Below are 19,780 nucleotides of genomic sequence, written 5' to 3'. Positions count from 1 at the left end.
GGCCCTTGTAAGGCCGTGCACGCGCGGGCGCGTGTGCCCTGCAGGAGACCGTATACGAACCAGGAAGTGAGTGTCAGCGTCTCTCAGGAGGGAGATGCCACCGAGAACTCACTCGTCCATGGCCGCGGCCGTCAGAGGGTAAGTCAGAACGACGGTCCGCGGCCATAGATGTTACAGCCTGTAAAGCAGTTCCCAGAAGCTGTATAACTCTGTGCTAAAGCTCCGTACACTACTGTACAGGCTCCATGCACAGGGCTTGTACAGTCTTGCCCAATATTGAGCAAGAGCACTTCACCCTGCAGATATTCCATAAACCCTAATTTCATCTAGGCAGAATTGACAGCGTAGGCCTCATGCACATGAACGTGTTTTTGCGTCTGCAAAAATGCGGATGAATTGCGGACCCATTCACTTCTTTGGGCCCATGCACACGACCGTGGTTTCCACAGTCCGTGCATTGGCCGGGACAAGTCATTATACGGTCCGGATTTGCGGTCTGGGCTCATTGAAATCAATGTGTGCACGGTCTGTGAATTGCGGACGTGTGCATGAGGCCATAGTATAGAGTCAATGGACAGATAGGCCACTTTGTTTATGTGTGTGTTTGTGCATCTAAAAAAAACATAAAGCAAAATGTATATATTAAAATAATTAAAGGGGTTGTCCAGTTTTTATAAAAAAATATATTTATTTGTAAGATAGGAAATCTTACAGTTTTCTAATATACAGTATATGTATTAGAAATTCTGCTCACATACCTTTCTTATAATGCATGAGGCCCCTGTCACAGTGCAATGGTATAGGCCACAGATTAGTCCTATGTAATGCATCCACAGGCTAACTGAATATGACTAAACGTGGCGTCAATCATGTGGCTCCCCCCCCCCCTCACAAACACACACATACATATCATGTCACCCCTAACATTCAGTCAGCAACAGGGTTACTTGGCATATATGAGTTAGGGCAAAATAGAGGACACATCCATGGGCTGAGTCAATGGGACTAATGGCGGACTAATGATGAACAACTACTTTACCGTTGCCTGCATTTACGGTCTCTAGATGATTTTTAAAATGGCTGCCTGTCGCTGGGTAATGTCATATTGTTAATAAAGTTAAATAAATAAAAAAAACACAACACACAGAGGACACAGGGAGAAGAATGTAGGAGCTGCTCCTCACAGACACTGACAGACATGATGAGATGCTGGTGGAGGTAGAAATAATTTATAACTTCTGCTCCTCAATAATCTATTACATACCTGGACAGGGTTACCTGAAAGCCAGTGGTCACATGACTGCTGCCATCTTTAGTCCATTCAGTTATCCTATGGATGCATTTCTATGGAATAATCTGTGGGCTGTACCATTTTCTCATTATCATTAGAGGGTGGGCGAGTTAATAACAGCTTTAGTGTATTACTGGAGGTAAATATAGGGCAGTAGAGTAACAATATACCCTATCATAGTTGCCAACATTTGAAATTTATTTCCAGGGACACTTAGGGTGTGGCGTCTTTGGTGGGTGTGTGTTATGGGGAACAGAGCTTATCTGGTGGGTGTGGCTTATCTGGTGGCTAGTTGGGCGTGGCTTTACAGAATTTCTGCATACAAATAATGAACAAAAATGTCTGCACTAGTTTGGCTGACAATTACTATGGTGGCCAGTATCTCTCTCTGGTTATCTGGTTGTTTACAGGCAGGTGTTGTCTCACTTTATCACTAGGGTAAGGCAATATGTATTGACCACTACTGGTAGAGTAAAAACTAGAGTAGCTAGTTCTACACTCAGTGCCCCTTGTAGATGGTTTTCCACACTGCCCCCAGTAGATAGTACCACACGCTGCTCCTTGTAGATATTGCCACGCACGTCTTCCTGTAGATAATGCCACAGTGGCCCTTGTAGATAGTGTGCCACATGGCCCCCCTGTAGACAGTGCCACATGGCCCCCTGTAGATAATGCCACATGTCCCCCCTGTAGATAGTGCCACTGTGCCCTCTGTACAGTGCCGCACCTGCCATGAGGCGAGGTAAGCCGACAGCCTCAGGCAGCGCCACCTACCCGAAAATGAGGGGCGGCATTTTCAGTCAGGGACGGACTGGACCGGGGGGAGGGGGCATGCAGATTTAGTAGACGTGCCGCATGATGGGCACGTCTGTAACACTCCTCCTCCTCCTCTCTGACTCTGTACGCAGCACACGCTGCCAGAGAGGAGCAGGTCTGCAGGAGGAGCGGTCGAGCGAAGAGGAGAAGTGACGAGACGTACGAGGTATGTTTCTGCCTTAACCCGGTCGGCCGAAGCTGCTGGGCCTGGGAACCAGGAGTATACTGCAAGGGGGGTCTGGAAACTTTACTGTCAGCCAAGGGCTCTATGGGGGTGGAATAATCCACCCCATAGAGCCTTCACATCGCTATAATGGAAGGATGGGGGGGGTGGTCTGAGCGTCTGACTTACTGCAGAGGGCTCTATAGGGGGGGATTCTGTCCCCCCTTTAGAGCAGTCAGTCAGATGCTCAGACCCCCTAACCTTGCAGTATAGTAACTAGTGAGTATAATTCCCCCCTATAGAGCCCTCTGCGGTCAGTAAAACGCCCAGACCCCCCCTTGCAGTATACTCCCGACCCCCAGTGTTGGCCGACCCCTTTTAAATTAGTAGGGGCAGGAAGCTGAGCGCAGTATAATCCTTTCCCATAAACCTGCCCCCGCTAATTCAAAAGTGATTGGACGACGCTGAAGGGCGGGGGATTCTACAAGGGGCGGTCTGAGCATCTTACTGACAGGCGACGGCTCTATAGGGGGGAATGATCTTCCCCATAGAGTCTTCAGTAGCTACCATACTGCAAGGTTAGCGGGGTCTGAGCGTCTGACTGACTGCTGAGGACTCTAAGGGGAATCCGCCCCCTTAGAGCCCTTAGCAGTCAGTTAGATGTCCAGGCCCCCACCTTTCAGTATAGTAATTAGTAAGGGCTCTATGGGGGGATTATTCAGCACCCTCCTTGCAGTATAATCCCCCAATAGCACCCTCAGTAGTTCTTATACTGCAAGGGGGGGTTTCAGTGTGATTGGTGCAACTTTCTAATAACTTTTTATGAAAAATTATTTTTACTTTTTGAGATACAGCTGCTTTGCATGCTGTATACAAAGCAGCTGTATATAGCGCTGAATCCTGTATCCGTCAGGTCAGCGGGATGGACTGATTCAGTGTCAGCGGGTCCTGCAGGATCGAGCTGTTACCGATCACATCTAAGTTCATAACTTAGATGTGATCGATAATAGGCGACATAATGGATTCAGGTCTCAGCGCTATATACAGCTTCTCTGTATACAGGACACAAAGCTGTATCTCAAAAAGTAACAATAATTTTCAATAAAAAGTAATTAAAACTTGCACCAATCGCATTGATAGATATCTATATATATATATATATATATATATATATATATATATATACATAATACGTTTTTAAAGGTGTAAATAGCCTTTCAACTATAACTAAACTTTTATCATGTCATAATGACATGTCAGAAGTTTTCATCGGTGGGGGACCGAGCACTGAGACCCCCACCGATCTCTGAAACTAAGCTGCAGTAGTGCTCAGGTGATCGCTGTGCCGCTTCATTTATGATAGACTTTCAGCCGAGTGAGAAGTGTACAGACTAATAGACTTTCTATTGAGCCTGTACACTGCTCCAAGGAAAGCCAAACAGAATTGAAGCGGCACACCGCTCACCCGAGCACTTCTGCTGCTTCGTTTTAGCGACTGACTAGTGTGGGGTCCCAAGTATTCGGACCCCACTGATCAAAACTTCTGACATGTCAAAAGTTTTAAAAAAAGTTGATACACTTCAAAGAGAACCTTTCACCTGCCCATAGATGCGCATTTGAGTGCAGCGTGTAATTGTCAGGGCTGCAGAAACTCTGGGGCACTTTAAAAAAAAAATCCTACCCTCTTTCCTTATTTACATATCGGTGCCGTAATATTTGGCGCCCGATATTTAAATAACCCCATGAACTGTCAATGGGGTGGTAATTGGCAAGGGGGGGTGTAACATCGCGGTGACACTGTCCAATCAGCTACGGACAGTGTCAACAGGAAGAGCTGGAGAGGGGAGAGCATGTGCGCGCGCACGCTCTGACTCTTCAGCTCTCGGCAGGCAAGTACAAGACTGTGTGATCTCTCGCGAGAGATCAGTCTTGTCGTCCTTGTCTGTAGAGAGTGAGAGCGTGCGTGCGCGCACAGCTCCGATGCCATGGAACAGAAGAAGAATTCACACTTTTCCTCTCCTCTTCTGTTTTGTAGTGGTGGCGGAGCTGTGCACACGCTCACCTCTCTCCAGCTCTTGCTGTGACACTGTCCATAGCTGATTGGACAGTGTCACAGCCATAGTAACACGCCCCCTGGCCAATTACCTCCTCATTGACAGTTCAGGGGGTTATTTAAATATCGGTCGCCAAATATTCCGGCACCGATATCTAAATAACTAAGGAGGATAGGAAAAAAATTTAAAGTGCCCCAGAGTTTGTACAGCCCTGCCTATTAAATGCTGCACACGTATGGGCAGGTGAAAGGTTCTCTTTAAGGCCCCATGCACACGACCGTATTTTTTCCCTCCCGTAAATACTGGCGTAAATACGGGTCCTTTGTCACCCGTATTCCACCCATATTCCACCCGTATTTACGGACCCGTTTTCTCTGCTATATTGCACTGCACTAATCGGCAGCCCCTTCTCTCTATCCAGCACTGATAGAGAGAAGAGGCTGCTGATCAGTGCTGGGTAGAGAGAAGGTGCTGCCCCTTATCTCTATCTAGCACTAATAGAGAGAAGAGGCTGCTGATCAGTGCTGGATAGAGAGAAGGGGCAGCCCCTTCTCTCTATCCAGCACTGATCGCCAGCCTCTTCTCTCTATCCTGCTCTTATCGGCAGCCTCTTCTTTCTACCAGTGCTGGATAGAGAGAAGGGGCAGCCCTTTTGGGCAGAGTTTCCGCAGTGGAACGCAGCGATAGAAAGAAAAAGAAGTTCATACGTACCCCGGCCGTTGTCTTGGTGATGCATACCTCTTTTGACATCCAGTCCGACCTTCCTGGATGACGCAACAGTCAATATGACCGCAGCAGCCTGTGATTGGCTGCAGCGGTCACATGGGATGAAACGTTATCCCAGGAGGCCGGACTGGAGGAAGAAGCAGGGAGTTCTGGATAAGTATGATCTTTTATTTGTTGCAGGTTTTTACTCACTGTCCAGCGGTAGTCATTGTCGAGGCTGCTGAAACAGTTACTGCCGATCAGTGCAGCCCCTTCTCTCTATCCTGCACTAATCGTTTAACTCTTTCAGCACCCTGGACAGTGACGATCCCCTGACGTCACCTAGCAACGCTCCCGTAATTACGGGTGCATACACGTAGCCACCCGTAATTACAGGAGCCCCATAGACTTCTATGGGCCTGCCCGTGCCGTAATTACGGCCTGAAATAGGATATGATCTATATTTTTCAATGGCCCGGGCACCTTCCTGTAAGCAAACGGGAAGGTACCTGTGGCCAATAGAAGTCTATGGGCCCATAATTACGGGCGTTTTTACTGTCGTGTGCATGGGGCCTAAAGGAAAGGTGTTATAATTGTTTCATTTTTTTATTTTATATGTTTTACTTTATGGGCCTATTTTTTCTAATTATTTTAATATGTTCCCTAAAGTAACTATTTATTCATATGTTTGTACTTCTGTGGGGACAGCCATCTTTATTTTTATTTTTCATGCTGCTAATTTCTTGCTTTGCAGGTTACGCTGGACCATTTGGACTACGTCGTAGATTCGTTGGACTACTTCGCTGATTTAAGCTTTTTTTCTTTTTTTTTTAATAAAATGGTTAAAGTGTATTGTGTGGAAGAGTTATTTCAATAAAATAAATTTTTTATGTCTCTGTTTTTAAATAAGGGGCTTAGTGTTAGCCAGTAAAAAGGCTAGCACTAACTCCCTATTATTACCCCGGTACCAACCGCCACAAGGAGTACCAGGAAGAGTCGGGTACGATCCAGTACCCGACCATCTGAAGTGAAGGGTACTGGGGTGGCCGCAGGCTGGTACTATCAGCCTAGGAAGGGCCAAAAACCGTGGCTCTTCCCACCCTGGTAATGCTAGGCTGCTGCTGCTTTATTGTATCTGGCTGGTTATGAAAAATGGAGGGGATCTCACGCAATTTTTTTTCAATTATTTATTTTTTTAAAAATGACATGGGTTCCCCCTATTTTTCATAACTAGCCAGATACAATAAAGCAGCAGCAGCTTAGCATTACCAGGGTGGGAAGGGCCATGGTTTTTGGCCCTTCCCAGCCTGATAATACCAGCCTGCAGCCGCCCCGCTGCCTAACCGTCGTTTCAGATGGTCAGGAACTTGATCGTACTCGGCTATTCCTGGTATCCCTGGCGGCAGTTGGAACCGGGGCAATAATAGGGGTTAGTGATAGCCTTGTTACTGGCTAATGCTAAGCCCCAGCCTTAGTAATTGAACGCTGTCAATCAGACAGCAGCCATTACTAAGGCCATAATAAAGTATTAAAAAAAATAGACATAATAAAAGAAAAAAATATTGAAATCAAAACTCCCCCATGCAACCCTCTTTCACCATTTTTTTTTGTTTTTTTTAAAAGTAAATCATCGAAGTAGTCCAATGAATCTACAACATAGTCCAAACGGTCCAGCGGAACCTACCAAAAAAAAAGTTAACAGTATAAAAATTTAAAAAAACTTACATTTGCCACAATAGAAACTAGAGGTCAAGGAAAAATAATTCCCCTTCATGTAACTCTGCTACCTATCAACTGAAAAGTCATCCGCCAGAGGGAAAAATGTATCCCCCTGGCGGAGTACAAGAAAGTCTAATTCCCAGGTGAGGCTTTCTTGCACTCCGCCATCAATTTTCCTCCTGACGGATGATTTTTCTGTTGACAGCAGAGTTCTTCCGTAGCGGTGTTAGAGGGACAAACTCGCCAATTGCCCCGTGCCCCCAGAATGGGCCGCTACTCTTGGGACAGGGCTGCGTGCTTGCCCCCAGACTAAAATTTGCCAGCCAACCTCTGGCCATTGGCTCCCTGCTCCGCCGTTTGCTCTTGTAGGCCACAGCCTGGTTTAGGCCTGAGGCCTACAAGAGATTGGGAGCACGCTAATGACGTGATCTGCCCGGCACGATGACGTCACTGCATCATGCCGTCCACGCCGGGCCACTGAACTCAGTTAAAAATCATAAGTCAATTAGGTAATAAAAAGGGGGCATAGAAGATGTGTTAAACCATTTTCAGTGATAATGCTGCGTTGCTGATCTATGATACTAAAGTAATACAGTAAGTAGAATTCTTTAAATCTTTTCTATACATTAAACAGCACTTTAACAAATATGTATAAATTTTTTCCTATTTAAAAAAATGTATGTATTGCGCGTTTGTTGTGTAAAGCTAGTAGTGACAAAAACTCGGATAGATTTGGGGGGGCGTCTTTTTATAGTTCGCCTCATGCAGCAGAGGGGCTAGGTTCACCCCTGCCTCTGTAGATTGTGTCACACATCCGCTTTTTAGATAGTGCCGCACAGCCCCCTGTAGGTAGTGCCACACAGCCCCCCTGTAGATAATGTCACACAGCCCCACTGTAGATGATGCCACACAGCTCCCTGTAGATAGTGTCACACACCCCTCTGTAGATCGTGCCACACAGCCCCCTGTAGATGGCACACATTCCTCCTGTAGATGATGCCACACATCCCCCCTGTAGATGATGCCACACAGCCCTCCTGTAGATGATGCCACACAGCCCTCCTGTAGATAATGCCACACAGCCCCACTGTGTAGCATTATCTCCCTGTGTAAACAGGGAGACGCGCTGCCGACATTATAATAATGTATGGGGACGAGCGATAGTAACGACCGCTCGTTCCCATCCATAGCTCCGTGTGACAGGCGCAAACGAGCGCCGATCATTGATTATCGGCCGGTGTAAAAGGACCTTAAAGTGACACTGTCACCTGTTTATAACTGCCTTATCTCCTACCTAATCTAATAGGCGCTTTAACCCTTTCACGACCAAGGACGAAAATGAACGTCCTGGTTGGCTGCTAGTTCCTGCCCCAGGACGTTCATTTTCGTCAGTATTTAAAACAGTCACTCTGTGTAAACACAGAGTGACAGGCGCGCACTGACAGCTGTCCTAGACAGCTGACATATCAGTCTCGCCGGACAACGGACCATCGCCGCTGCTTTCGGCAAATAACCCCTTAAGTGCGGCGACGGATTGCCGTCGCCGCATTTAAGTGGTTTGAAGCACATAGGCAGCCCCCACGAAGTGATCGTGGGGGCTACCGATGCTTGTCGTGGCAATCGGAGGTCAGATAATGACCTCCGGGTTGCCATGTACGGAAGCCTCGGAGGAGCAGCCTCCGGCCGGTCCTCCAAGCCTTCCTATCAGAGTGACAGTTGGAGTAAATTACACTACGTGTGTAGTGTAATGTACTCTAGCAGCGATCAAAGCTGCAAGACTAAGTGTCCCCTAGTGGGACAAGTGAAAAAAGTAAAAAAAAAGTAATACATTTTTTTTTTAAAAAGTGTAAAAATAAAAGTTAGAAGTGATATAAACACAAAATGCTTTTTTCTCCTATAATAAGACTTTTATTATAGAAAAAAAATGAACACGTTAAAAAAGTACACATATTTTGTATCATTGCGTTCGTAACGACCCCAACTATAAAACTATAATGTTATTTTTCCCGCACGATGAACACCCCAAAAAAAATCAATAAAAAACTACGACAGAATCACAATTTTTTTGGTCACCACCGCTCCCTAAATAAAGAATAAAAAGTGATCAAAAAGTCGCATGTACCCAAAAATAGTACCAATAAAAACTTCTATCCGTCCCGCAAAAAACAAGCCCTTACATAGCTTATTTGACTAAAAAATAAAAAAATTATGGCTCTCAGAATACGGTGACACAGATTTTTTTTTATTTTTATAAATAAGTCATTTTATTGTGCAAACGCTAAAAAAAAGGACCAAACCTATATACATATGGTATCGCCGTAATCGTACCAACCCGCAGAATAAAGTAAAAATATCATTTATAGTGCATGGTGAACGCCGCAAAAAGAAAACGTAAAAAACGGTGTCAGAATTCCTGTTTTTTGCTTAGGATTGCAAAAAAATGTAATAAAAAGTGATCAAAAAAAATCGCACGTACCCCAAAATGGTACCAATGAAAACTACAGATTGTCTCGCAACAAACAAGCCCTCACATAAAAAATTTCTGGCTTTCAGAATATAGCGATGCAAAATGTGCAGAGTGTCCAAAAGCGGATAAGATCGGGCGCCATTTATCAGTGCGACACCAGCCACACATCTATGAAATATTATTTATTTACCGCATTATTGTACCCTCTTATTATGCCCTGATGTACTCCGCACAGATTACACATACCCCCAAATTATAAACTGAAATACCAGCAAAACCCCAAACAAAACTACTGCCAAGCAAAATCTGCGCTCCAAAAGCAAAATGGCGTCCCTCCCTTCTGATCCCTACAGTGTGCCCAAGCAGCAGTTTGCGCCCACATATATGGCGTCGCCATACCCGAAAGAACCTGCTTAAGGTTTTATGAGGTATTTGTCTTCTGTGGCACAAACTGGGCACAACATATTATGCACTAAAATGGCATATCAGTGGAAAATTGCAATAGCGCTGTGCACTAACCCCTTTGCGCACTATGACTTAATTGCCCGTCATGGTGCGGCGGTTGATGTATGGAGCCGGCTCACGTGCTGAGCCCGCTCCATACGCTGCGGGTGTCGGCTGTGTATTACAGCTGACAACCGGGACTAACGGACAGGTACAGCGATCGCTCTGTTACAGAAGCCTATAAGAATAACAATATACTGCAATACATTAGTATTTCAGTGTATTGTACCAGTGATCCAATGATCGCTGGATCAAGTCCCCTAAGGGGATTGATTAATAAAATGTGTAGAAAAATTATAGTTATTAGTAGTGAGAATTTATTTTTTTTAAAGTTAAAAAAAACAACACCTTTTCGCATTTTTCTTCTAAAGTAATGTAAAAAAAATGAACAAAATTGGTATCGCTACGTCCGTAAAAGTCCAAACTATTACAATATACCATTATTTAATTTGCACAGTGCACACCTTAAAAAAATGTAATAATTGAAACCGCCAAAATCGCAGTTTTTTTTTTGTCACCTTCGCTCTAAAAAAAAAATGTAATACAACTTTTGAATCACTTTTTATGTTCCAAAAAATGGTACCAATAAAAACTGCAGCTCCTCCCGCAAGAAATAAGCCCTCACACCACTCTATTGATGGAAAAATAAAAAAGTTATGGCTCTTGGAAAGCGGGGAGTGAAAATCTAAAATATGAAAGCAAAAAATGGATCAGTCCTGAAAGGGTTAATTCATTACTAATGAAAAAACGTATGACCACATGTGGGGTATTTCCGTACTCGGGAGAAATTGCTTTATAAAAAATGGTTGTTTTTTTCCTCCTTAATCCCTTGTGAAAATAATAAAATGCAACATTTTAGTGGGAAAAATTTTGATATTAATTTTCTCGCCCTAATTCTAATAAACTCTGCAAAAGACCCGTGCGGTGTAAATGCTCACTATACCCCTAGAAAAATTCCTTGAAGGTTTTTCCAAAATGGGGTCACTTTTCGTGGGTTTCCACTGTTTTGGTCCCTCCAGTGCATTGCAAATGCGACATGGCACCGAAAACCATTCCAGCAAAATCATAAATCCAAATGGCGCTCCTTCCCTTCTGAGCCCTGCTGTGAGTCCAAACAGCAGTTTATTACCAAATATGGGGTATTGTCGTAATCGGGAGACATTGCTTTACAAATGTTGGGTTGCATTTTCTTCGTTATTCCTTATAAATAATAAAAATTTCTATGTTTTTTCTGAAAAACAGTACATTTTAATTTTTACAGACTAATTCCAATATATTTAGCGAATAACCTGTGTGGTCAAAATGCTAACTATACCCCTAGATAAATACCTTAAGGGGTCTAGTTTTCGAAATGGGGTCGTTTATGGGGAGTTTCTATCGTTCTGGCAGCTCAAAGCTTCTCCAAATGTACAGTAGGGCCTAAAACATTTTCAAGCAAAATATGAGTCCTGAAAGCCTCCGGGTGCTCCCTTCCTTTGGGGCCCTGCCGTGTGTCCAAACAATGCATTAGGGCCACAATGTGCGTATTTTTGAAAACAGGAGAAAGAGGGTGATAGATTTTGTGGTGTGTTTCTTCATTTTCATGTTTGCTTTACAAAGAAATCGGTCTTCAAACTAATACTTTTATGAAAAAAGTGAAATTATTTTTTTTTTCACCTGATATGCATTAAATTTAGCAAAGAACTGGGGGGTCAAAATACTTACTATACCCCTAAATAAATACCTTATGGGGTCTAGTTTTCTAAATGGGGTCATTTATGGGGAGTTTCTATCGTTCTGGCAGCTCAAAGCCTCTCCAAATGTACAGTGGGGCCTAAAAGATTTTCAAGCAAAATAGGAGTCCTGAAAGCCTCCGGGTGCTCCCTTCCTTTTGGGTCCTGCTGTGTGTCCAGGCAGCGCATTAGGGCCACAATGTGGGTATTTTTGAAAACAGGAGAAAGAGGGTGATAGATTTTGTGGTGTGTTTCTTCATTCTCATGGTCGCTTTACAAAGAAATTGGTCTTCAAACTGATACCTTTATGAAAAAAAGTGAAATTATTTTTTTTTCACCTGCTATGTATTAAAGAGGCTCTGTCACCAGATTTTGCAACCCCTATCTGCTATTGCAGCAGATAGGCGCTAGAATGTAGATTACAGTAACGTTTTTATTTTAAAAAAACGAGCATTTTTGGCCAAGTTATGACCATTTTTGTATTTATGCAAATGAGGCTTGCAAAAGTCCAAGTGGGCGTGTTTAAAGTAAAAGTCCAAGTGGGCGTGTATTATGTGCGTACATCGGGGCGTTTTTACTACTTTTACTAGCTGGGCGTTCTGACGAGAAGTATCATCCACTTCTCTTCAGAACGCCCAGCTTCTGGCAGTGCAGATCTGTGACGTCACTCACAGGTCCTGCATCGTGTCGGCCACATCGGCACCAGAGGCTACAGTTGATTCTGCAGCAGCATCAGCGTTTGCAGGTAAGTAGCTACATCGACTTACCTGCAAACGCCGATGCTGCTGCAGAATCAACTGTAGCCTCTTGTGGCGATGTGGCCGACACGATGCAAGACCTGTGAGTGACGTCACAGATCTGCACTGCCAGAAGCTGGGCGTTCTGAAGAGAAGTGGATGATACTTCTCGTCAGAACGCCCAGCTAGTAAAAGTAGTAAAAACGCCCCGATGTACGCACATAATACACGCCCACTTGGACTTTTGCAAGCCTCATTTGCATAAATACAAATATGGTCATAACTTGGCCAAAAATGTTCGTTTTTTAAAAATAAAAACGTTACTGTAATCTACATTGCAGCGCCTATCTGCTGCAATAGCAGATAGGGGTTGCAAAATCTGGTGACAGAGCCTCTTTAAATTTAACAAAAAACAGGGGGGTCAAAATACTTACTATACCCCTAGGTAAATACCTTAAGGGGTCTAGCTTTCTAAATGGGGTCATTTGTGGGGGTTTCCATCACTCTGAGACCTATGAGCCTCTGAAAACCTGGCTTGGCGCAGGAAAACAAAATGTACTTCAAAATTTGTAAGTGCTCTAAATTGCTGAAAATTTATTTTATTTTTTCAAAAGTGCTGCCAAAATAGAGTAAAGAGATAGAAATATATATTTAATTTTAAAAATTGTACAGTATGTGTGTACATATGTGACATATTGCAGTTAAAAACAGGGAAAAATTTTAATTTTTACAAAATTTCTTCCATTTTTCTATTTTTTAATTAATTTCCGCAAATTGTATCAGTCTACTTTTACCACTAAAATAAAGTACAACATGTGACGAAAAAACAATTTCAGAATTACTTGGATATTCAAAACTTTCACAGAGTTATTCTCTGATAAAGTCAGACATATCTGGCTTGGTCATTAAGGTACAAACATGCCCGGTCATTAAGGGGTTAAAGTAGATAACTACTGTTTTTTTTGTTATGAACATTTTAAGATTTATGCAAATGTATTGATAATGCCCAAATTGGCGGTTTTTTTACTTTTCACCAAGTGGGCGTTGTAGAGAAAAGTGTATGACGCTGACCAATCAGCGTCATACACTTCTCTGCAGATTCGGATAAACGTCATGGCACGGCTGGAAGCGATGTCTGTTCACTCTTCCGTCACTCCGGTGAACGACCTACGGGAGGAAGTGACGTCACAGCATGATCTCGCGATGTATTCCATCACTTCCCGGAGACTGTAATAATTTATGACATTTCTGTCAATTCACTTCCATTAATTTCAGCTGCCATAAAGCACACACACCGTGCTTTACTGTATATACTGGCAATACACAAAGAAAGTGTGTGTCTCCAATATGCCCAGCCCCAGGGAAGATTTAAAAAATAAAACAAAGACATTTCCTTAAAAAATTGGTGCCGATATTAATATGGGGCGCACAAATAGAACACCATACTTATATAACTTCTTGATGTTAGTTTGTTCTCTTTTCTACACTTGGCCAATATATTTCTTATTGCTGGTACTCTGCAAATAAGTATACCAGGTTTTTGTTTTGCTTCCAGATTTGTGTGGACAAAGTGATCCAATACCTACCTGCAGGGGCGTAACTAGGAAAGACTGGGCCCCATAGCAAACTTTTGACTGGGGCCCCCCCTCCCCTGGGTGTCACACAACCCCCCCCCTTTTAGATAGTGCATTTTTTACAGCCCCCCCCTGTAGATATCGCCATACAGCCCCCCTCTGTAGATAGCGCCATACATCCCCCTGTAGAGAACACCATACAGCCCCCCTGTAGATAACGCCATACAGCCCCCCTGTAGATAACGCCATACAGCCCCCCTGTAGATAACGCCATACAGCCCCCTGTAGATAACGCCATACAGCCCCCTGTAGATAACGCCATACAGCCCCCCTGTAGATAATGCCATTCAGCCCCCCCCCCTGTAGGGAACGCCATACAGCTCCCCCCCCCTGTAGGGAACGCCATGCAGCCACCTCCCCCTGTAGGGAACGCCATACAGCGTCCCCCCTCCCAAAAAAATGCGACCTACAGTGTGTCCTACAAAATACATGTATCCCCTCTCCACAGGATCTCCACAGGATAGGGGATACATGAGTGATCGCTGGCAGCGATAAGGAGAACGGGGGACTGAAAGTCCCCTGAACTTCTCCATGACAAACCTCTGACTTCCGGCGTCTGCGCAGCTCAATAAAAATGAAAGGAGCGCTGGTCACGCATGCGTACAAGCACGACCGGCGCTCCATTCATTTCTACGGAGCTGCCGACACAGACCCCGGAAGTCCGAGGTTTGTGATGGAGAACTTCAGGGGACTTTCAGCCCCCGTTCTCCCTATCGCTGCCAACGATCACACATGTATCCCCTGTCCTGTGGAGATCCTGTGGAGAGGGGATACATGTCCTGTGGAGAGGGGATACATGTCCTGTTGAGAGGGGATACATGTCCTGTGGAGAGGGGATACATGTCCTGTGGATAGGGGATACATGTCCTGTGGAGAGGGGATACATGTCCTGTGGATAGGGGATACATGTCCTGTGGATAGGGGATACATGTCCTGTGGAGAGGGGGGGGGGGGGGATACATGTCTTTTGCTCTATTTTGTGCCTTCAGGACCAGACACCGTTTAGCCCTTTTTAGCACGTGTTAGTTAAATGGCTCTAACTTTTTTATTTGTTGGGCTAACGACGTGATTTTTGCGACGTTTTTTCCGTAGACAATGCCGGTTTCTTTTTTTATCGTTTTTATACACACCTTTTTTGCTATTTTAGAATTTTTATTCATAAAGTTTGAAAATAATATAAAAAAAATAAGCTTTTTTACATTTCAGCTATTTTTTTTTTGGTAATAACATAGTTTTACCCTAAAATATACCTTTTATTTGTGATCGCCATTGTCTACCGTAAATTTTTATATATTACATGTCTATATTAGGGTAATTGGGTCAGCGCTAGCGTTACAACAATGATTGGCGGGGGGGAACGTTTTTTTGGGGTGGGTATTTTATGTGTATTTATTATTTACATTTTTTTTGCACATTACTTTATTAGTTTTTTTTTACTATGGTCTGTCCCTCAAAGGTCAAAGAAGACCTTTGGGGAACTTTATATATTTTTTTTCTTTCTTTTACACCATGTTTTTCCACTGTAACTGGAGCTGCACAGCAGCCCCAGTTACAGGGGAAATCAGCCCTCTCATAGTGACGATTGTCACTAATAGGGCTGTGCTGGGTCTAGTAAGACAGCAGCCATCTGCCACTAACGGCACCCGGCGATCATGTGACCAGTCACATGATCACCGGGAGGAATAGAGACAGCGCCGCTGCTGCTGTCTCTATTCCTGTACACAGCGCGCATTCAGTGCTGTGTACAAGTGATCAGAGAAGACAGAAGCAGCGAAAGCTGCTTCTATCTTCTCCTCAGGGTCCCCGGCAGTCACTGACAGCCGGAGACCCGACATTCAGCTGCCCGATCGCGCGGGCAGCAAGTTAAAACCCGAGCCGTAGAAAGTCTATGGCTCGGGTTTTAAGGACCCTGACCGCTGGCCGTAAAAATACAGCCAGCGGTTGGGAACCAGTTAATGGCAGAGCGGGGAGATACCTCCCTGCTCTGCTGTAGTGTTCAGTGGCGTCCCGCTGTAGCAGCCTTAGCGGCTGCTAGCGGAGCCTCCGGCCATGGTGGGGGCCCGTGCCGGCGGGCGACACGGGCCCCCTCATGCCGCGGGCCCCGTAGCAGCCGCTACTGCTGCTACGGCGGTAGTTACGCCACTGCCTACCTGTCATATTGATATGATACCCTTGTATGGTACTGCTGCCATCTATGTCCTGTATCTCAGTGAATGATTTTGTTGTTTGATTGCCAATATAGAGTACATGAAACAAGTTGGGGCAGATTTACTATTCAAAATGTGCCATGTCCTAAAATGTGACTCTGTGCACCAAAAAAAACATGGCGTAAACTAAGCCAACCAATAGGTGGTATAAGGAAGAAAAAAGTATCTAGCAAGATGCGTCAAATTTATCATGCAGCATGCACCACTTTGATCAATTTGGTGCATTTTCTGACTGCCTTGACTAAGTTTACTCTGTCTAAGGCCTCATTTACACGAGCGTATTATACGCGCGTGCGACGCGCGTGCTTTTCACGCGTGTCGTACGCACCTATAATAGTCTATGGGGCTGTTTAGACGATGCGTGAATTTTGCGCTGCGTGAGTGCGTTGCGTAAAACTCACGACATGTTCTATATTCTTGCGTTTTTCACGCAACACGCACCCATTGACTTCAATGGGTGCGTGAAAACAACGCATGCCACACTGACGGTCCTGCGTTGCATGCGCGAAAATCACGCAAGAGCTGTCAAAAGGATGAATGTAAACAGAAAAGCACCACGTGCTTTTCTGGTTACAAACATCCAAACGGAGTGTCAAATTAGAGATGAGCGCACCGAACTTCACCGGGTTCGGCCGAACTCGTTTTAACCGAACCCGGCAAAAAATGTTCGGGTACGCGACGTCAGGAGACAGTCATTGCCCACGGTGCTCAAAGACTTAAACTGTTTCAGCACCATGGACAGTGACTTTCGATCACAATATACATATACGTGTAAAAAAAAACAGAAGTTCTGACTTACCGATAAGTCCCGGCTCCTTCCTCCAGTCCGACCTCCCGGGATGACAATTCAGGCCAAGTGACAGCTGCAGCCAATCACAGGCCAAGCACAGGCTGCAGCCAATCACAGGCTGCAGCGGTCTCATGGCCTGCCGCGTCATCCTGGGAGGTGGGGCCGGATGACAAGAGAGGGACGCGTCACCAAGGCAACGGCCGGGAGACCGGACTGGAGGAAGCAGGCAGTTCATGGTAAGTGTGAACGTCTTTTTTTATTCACAGGTTGGTGTATATTGTGATCGGCATTCACTGTCGAGGGTGCTGAAAGAGTTACTGCCGATCAGTTAGCTCTTTCAGCACCTTGGACAGTGACGGGCGTCGACTACCTCATCTCTATGATGGCGGCTGCGCGAAAATCACGCAGCCGCGCATCATACACGGATGACACACGGAGCTGTCAATTGCCTTTTGCGCACGCAAAACGCAGCGTTTTTTTGCGCGCGCAAAACGCACACGCTCGTGTAAATGAGGCCTAAAAGACAATATTAGTAAATCTGTCCCAGTATGTATGTCTCCGCGCCAATTTTGACTAATGCAATATTTTTCTGTTGTGGAGTATTTCCCCCATGCAAGTGGAGTAGTTTAACCGCTTCCCTACATCCATTAGATATATACATATATATATATACACGGCGCAGGTCGGGTGGGGGAGTATTTAGCGGGCTCACGGGCTGAGCCCACTCCATAAAACAAGCGTTTCGGCTGTGTGTAACAGCCGACACTTCGGTGTAACGAGCGGGATACCACCCGTTTAACCAATTAGATGCTGTGGTCAAAAGCGACCGTGGCATCTAAGTGGTTATAAACAGCCCCCTGTGACATGCCGGTGGCATAGCAGCCTGTGGGCCTGATGAAGGCCCTCAGGTCTTGCATCTGTGTACTCCTGTGACGATATACTGCAATGCATTAATATCGCAGTATATCATGCAATCAATCCAAAAGATCCCTGGTTCAAGTCCCCTTGAGGGACTAGTAAAAAAAAGTTAAATACAGTTAAATAAAGTTAATTTAATATATAAAAATATATATATATTAAAAGTTAAAAAAAACAACCTTTATCCATTTTCCCCCAAGCAAAATGTAAAGAAAAAAAAATTAACATAATTGGTATCGTCGCATCTGTAAAATTCTGAACTATTACAATATAACATTATTTAACCCGCATGGTGAACGCCGTAAAAAAAAACTATTAAAGCGCCAGAATCACTTTTTTTGGTCACTTCATCTCCTACAAAAAATGGAATAAAAATTGATCAAAAAGTCTCATGCACACTAAAATGGTACCAGTATAAACTACAGCTCGCCCCGCAAAAAAATAAGCCCTCATACCTCTCGACTGAAAAAGTTATGGCTCTCAGAATATGGCGACAAAACACAAATTTTATTTTACATTTTTTTCCCTGTAATAGTAGTAAACCTAAAAAAAAGGATATAAACTTAGTATCGCCGTAATTGTATTGACCCGCAGAATAAGGTTAACATGTCATTTTTACCGCACGGTGATCACCGTAAAAACGAAACCCAAAAAACATGGTGGAATCAGTTTTTTTCCCATTCCACTCCACAAAGAAATTTTTTCCAGTTTCGCACTACATTATATGGTACAATAAACGGTACCGTAAAAAGCTACAACTTGCCCGCAAAAGACAAGCCCTCATATGGCTATATCGATAGAAAACGTTTCACTTTTTTGTGGATCCTACGATTTTGGTTAAAAAAATATGTATGTCCAAATTGCATTGCAACTGCCTTATGTGAGCTATTTTGTTTTCAATAGGGGTAAGCCATGTCAAAGAAAATGGTAAAGGAAATTATAATGACCTGATAGAACTTATCTTATTAATAATACAACTCAATAGACTGTATTAGGCTATATACACACGACCAAGTGTCAAATTGGCCGTGAGAAATTTCAGTTTTTCACGGATGATTTGTACCCATGCGGAGCCCGTTTTCACGGATCCCTCATAAACTTGAGTCTATTGAGGGATCTGGGAAAACTGACAAAAATAGGACATGTCCTATTCTATCCCGGGTCGTTCACACCGTCTGTTAAAAAAACGGCTGTGTGAGTAGCCCCATAGAAATACATGCCGCCGTGTGACGGTTGTTAAAAAAACGGCCATCACACGGCCATCTTTCCAGGTCGTCTGAATAAGCCCTTAGAATCATCAAAAGGCTGTATCAAGAGCCCCATGCATGTCATGAACTCAGTACAATGCGGGGGGGGGGGGAGGCTTTACACCTCGCTTGGGGCATTAAATAGGCTCTGTCACCAGATTATAAGTGCCCGATTTCTTACATAATCTGATCGGCGCTGTAATGTAGATAACAACAGTGGTTTTTATTTTGAAAAACGATCATTTTAGATTTATGCTAATTAGTTTCTTAATAGACAACTGTGCATTTTTTACCTTTTTACCAAGTGGGCGTTGTAAAGAGAAGTGTATGACGCTGACCAATCAGCGTCATACACTTCTCTCCATTAATTTTTAGCTGTAATTTTTCTCAAGAGCACGCTGTGCTGTCACATAAACCCACATTAACTTTATCGAAGTGTCTTGAGAGTGAATAGACATCGCTTTCAGCCAGGATGCGATGTCTATTCACACTCCCGACACTTCGGTAAAGTTTCTGTGGGACTTAATCACAGCACAGCGTGATCTCACGAGATCACGCTGTGAATGACTGCACAGTTTGCTGCCTAAAACCCAGACATGTATGATTTCATCTTTATTATATAAAACAAATATTAACCACAGCAGACATGACTGTACATGGTCAGAGCTGTCAGCAACAGAACAGAAAGTTAGGTATGCAATAAAAAAAAAAATATATATATATATATATATATATATATATATATATATATATAGTTATCTGAGCTTCCATCTGATAAATTCTTGGTGACTTTCGAGTAATATTTTTACATGTCTT

General features: G+C 44.0%; 1 protein-coding gene across 1 annotated transcript in view; it reads left to right on the top strand.

Moving 5' to 3' along the window:
* Positions 1–19,780, top strand: part of CERS1 (ceramide synthase 1) — a 100,424-nt gene that overhangs the window by 76,083 nt on the left and 4,561 nt on the right. The window lies entirely within an intron of this gene.

This window comes from Rhinoderma darwinii, chromosome 1 (genome assembly GCF_050947455.1).
Source record: "Rhinoderma darwinii isolate aRhiDar2 chromosome 1, aRhiDar2.hap1, whole genome shotgun sequence".
NCBI classification, from domain to species: Eukaryota; Metazoa; Chordata; class Amphibia; order Anura; family Rhinodermatidae; genus Rhinoderma; species Rhinoderma darwinii.
The sequence above is the reverse complement of the archived record's forward strand: the minus strand, read 5'-3'. Positions and strand labels throughout refer to the sequence as shown.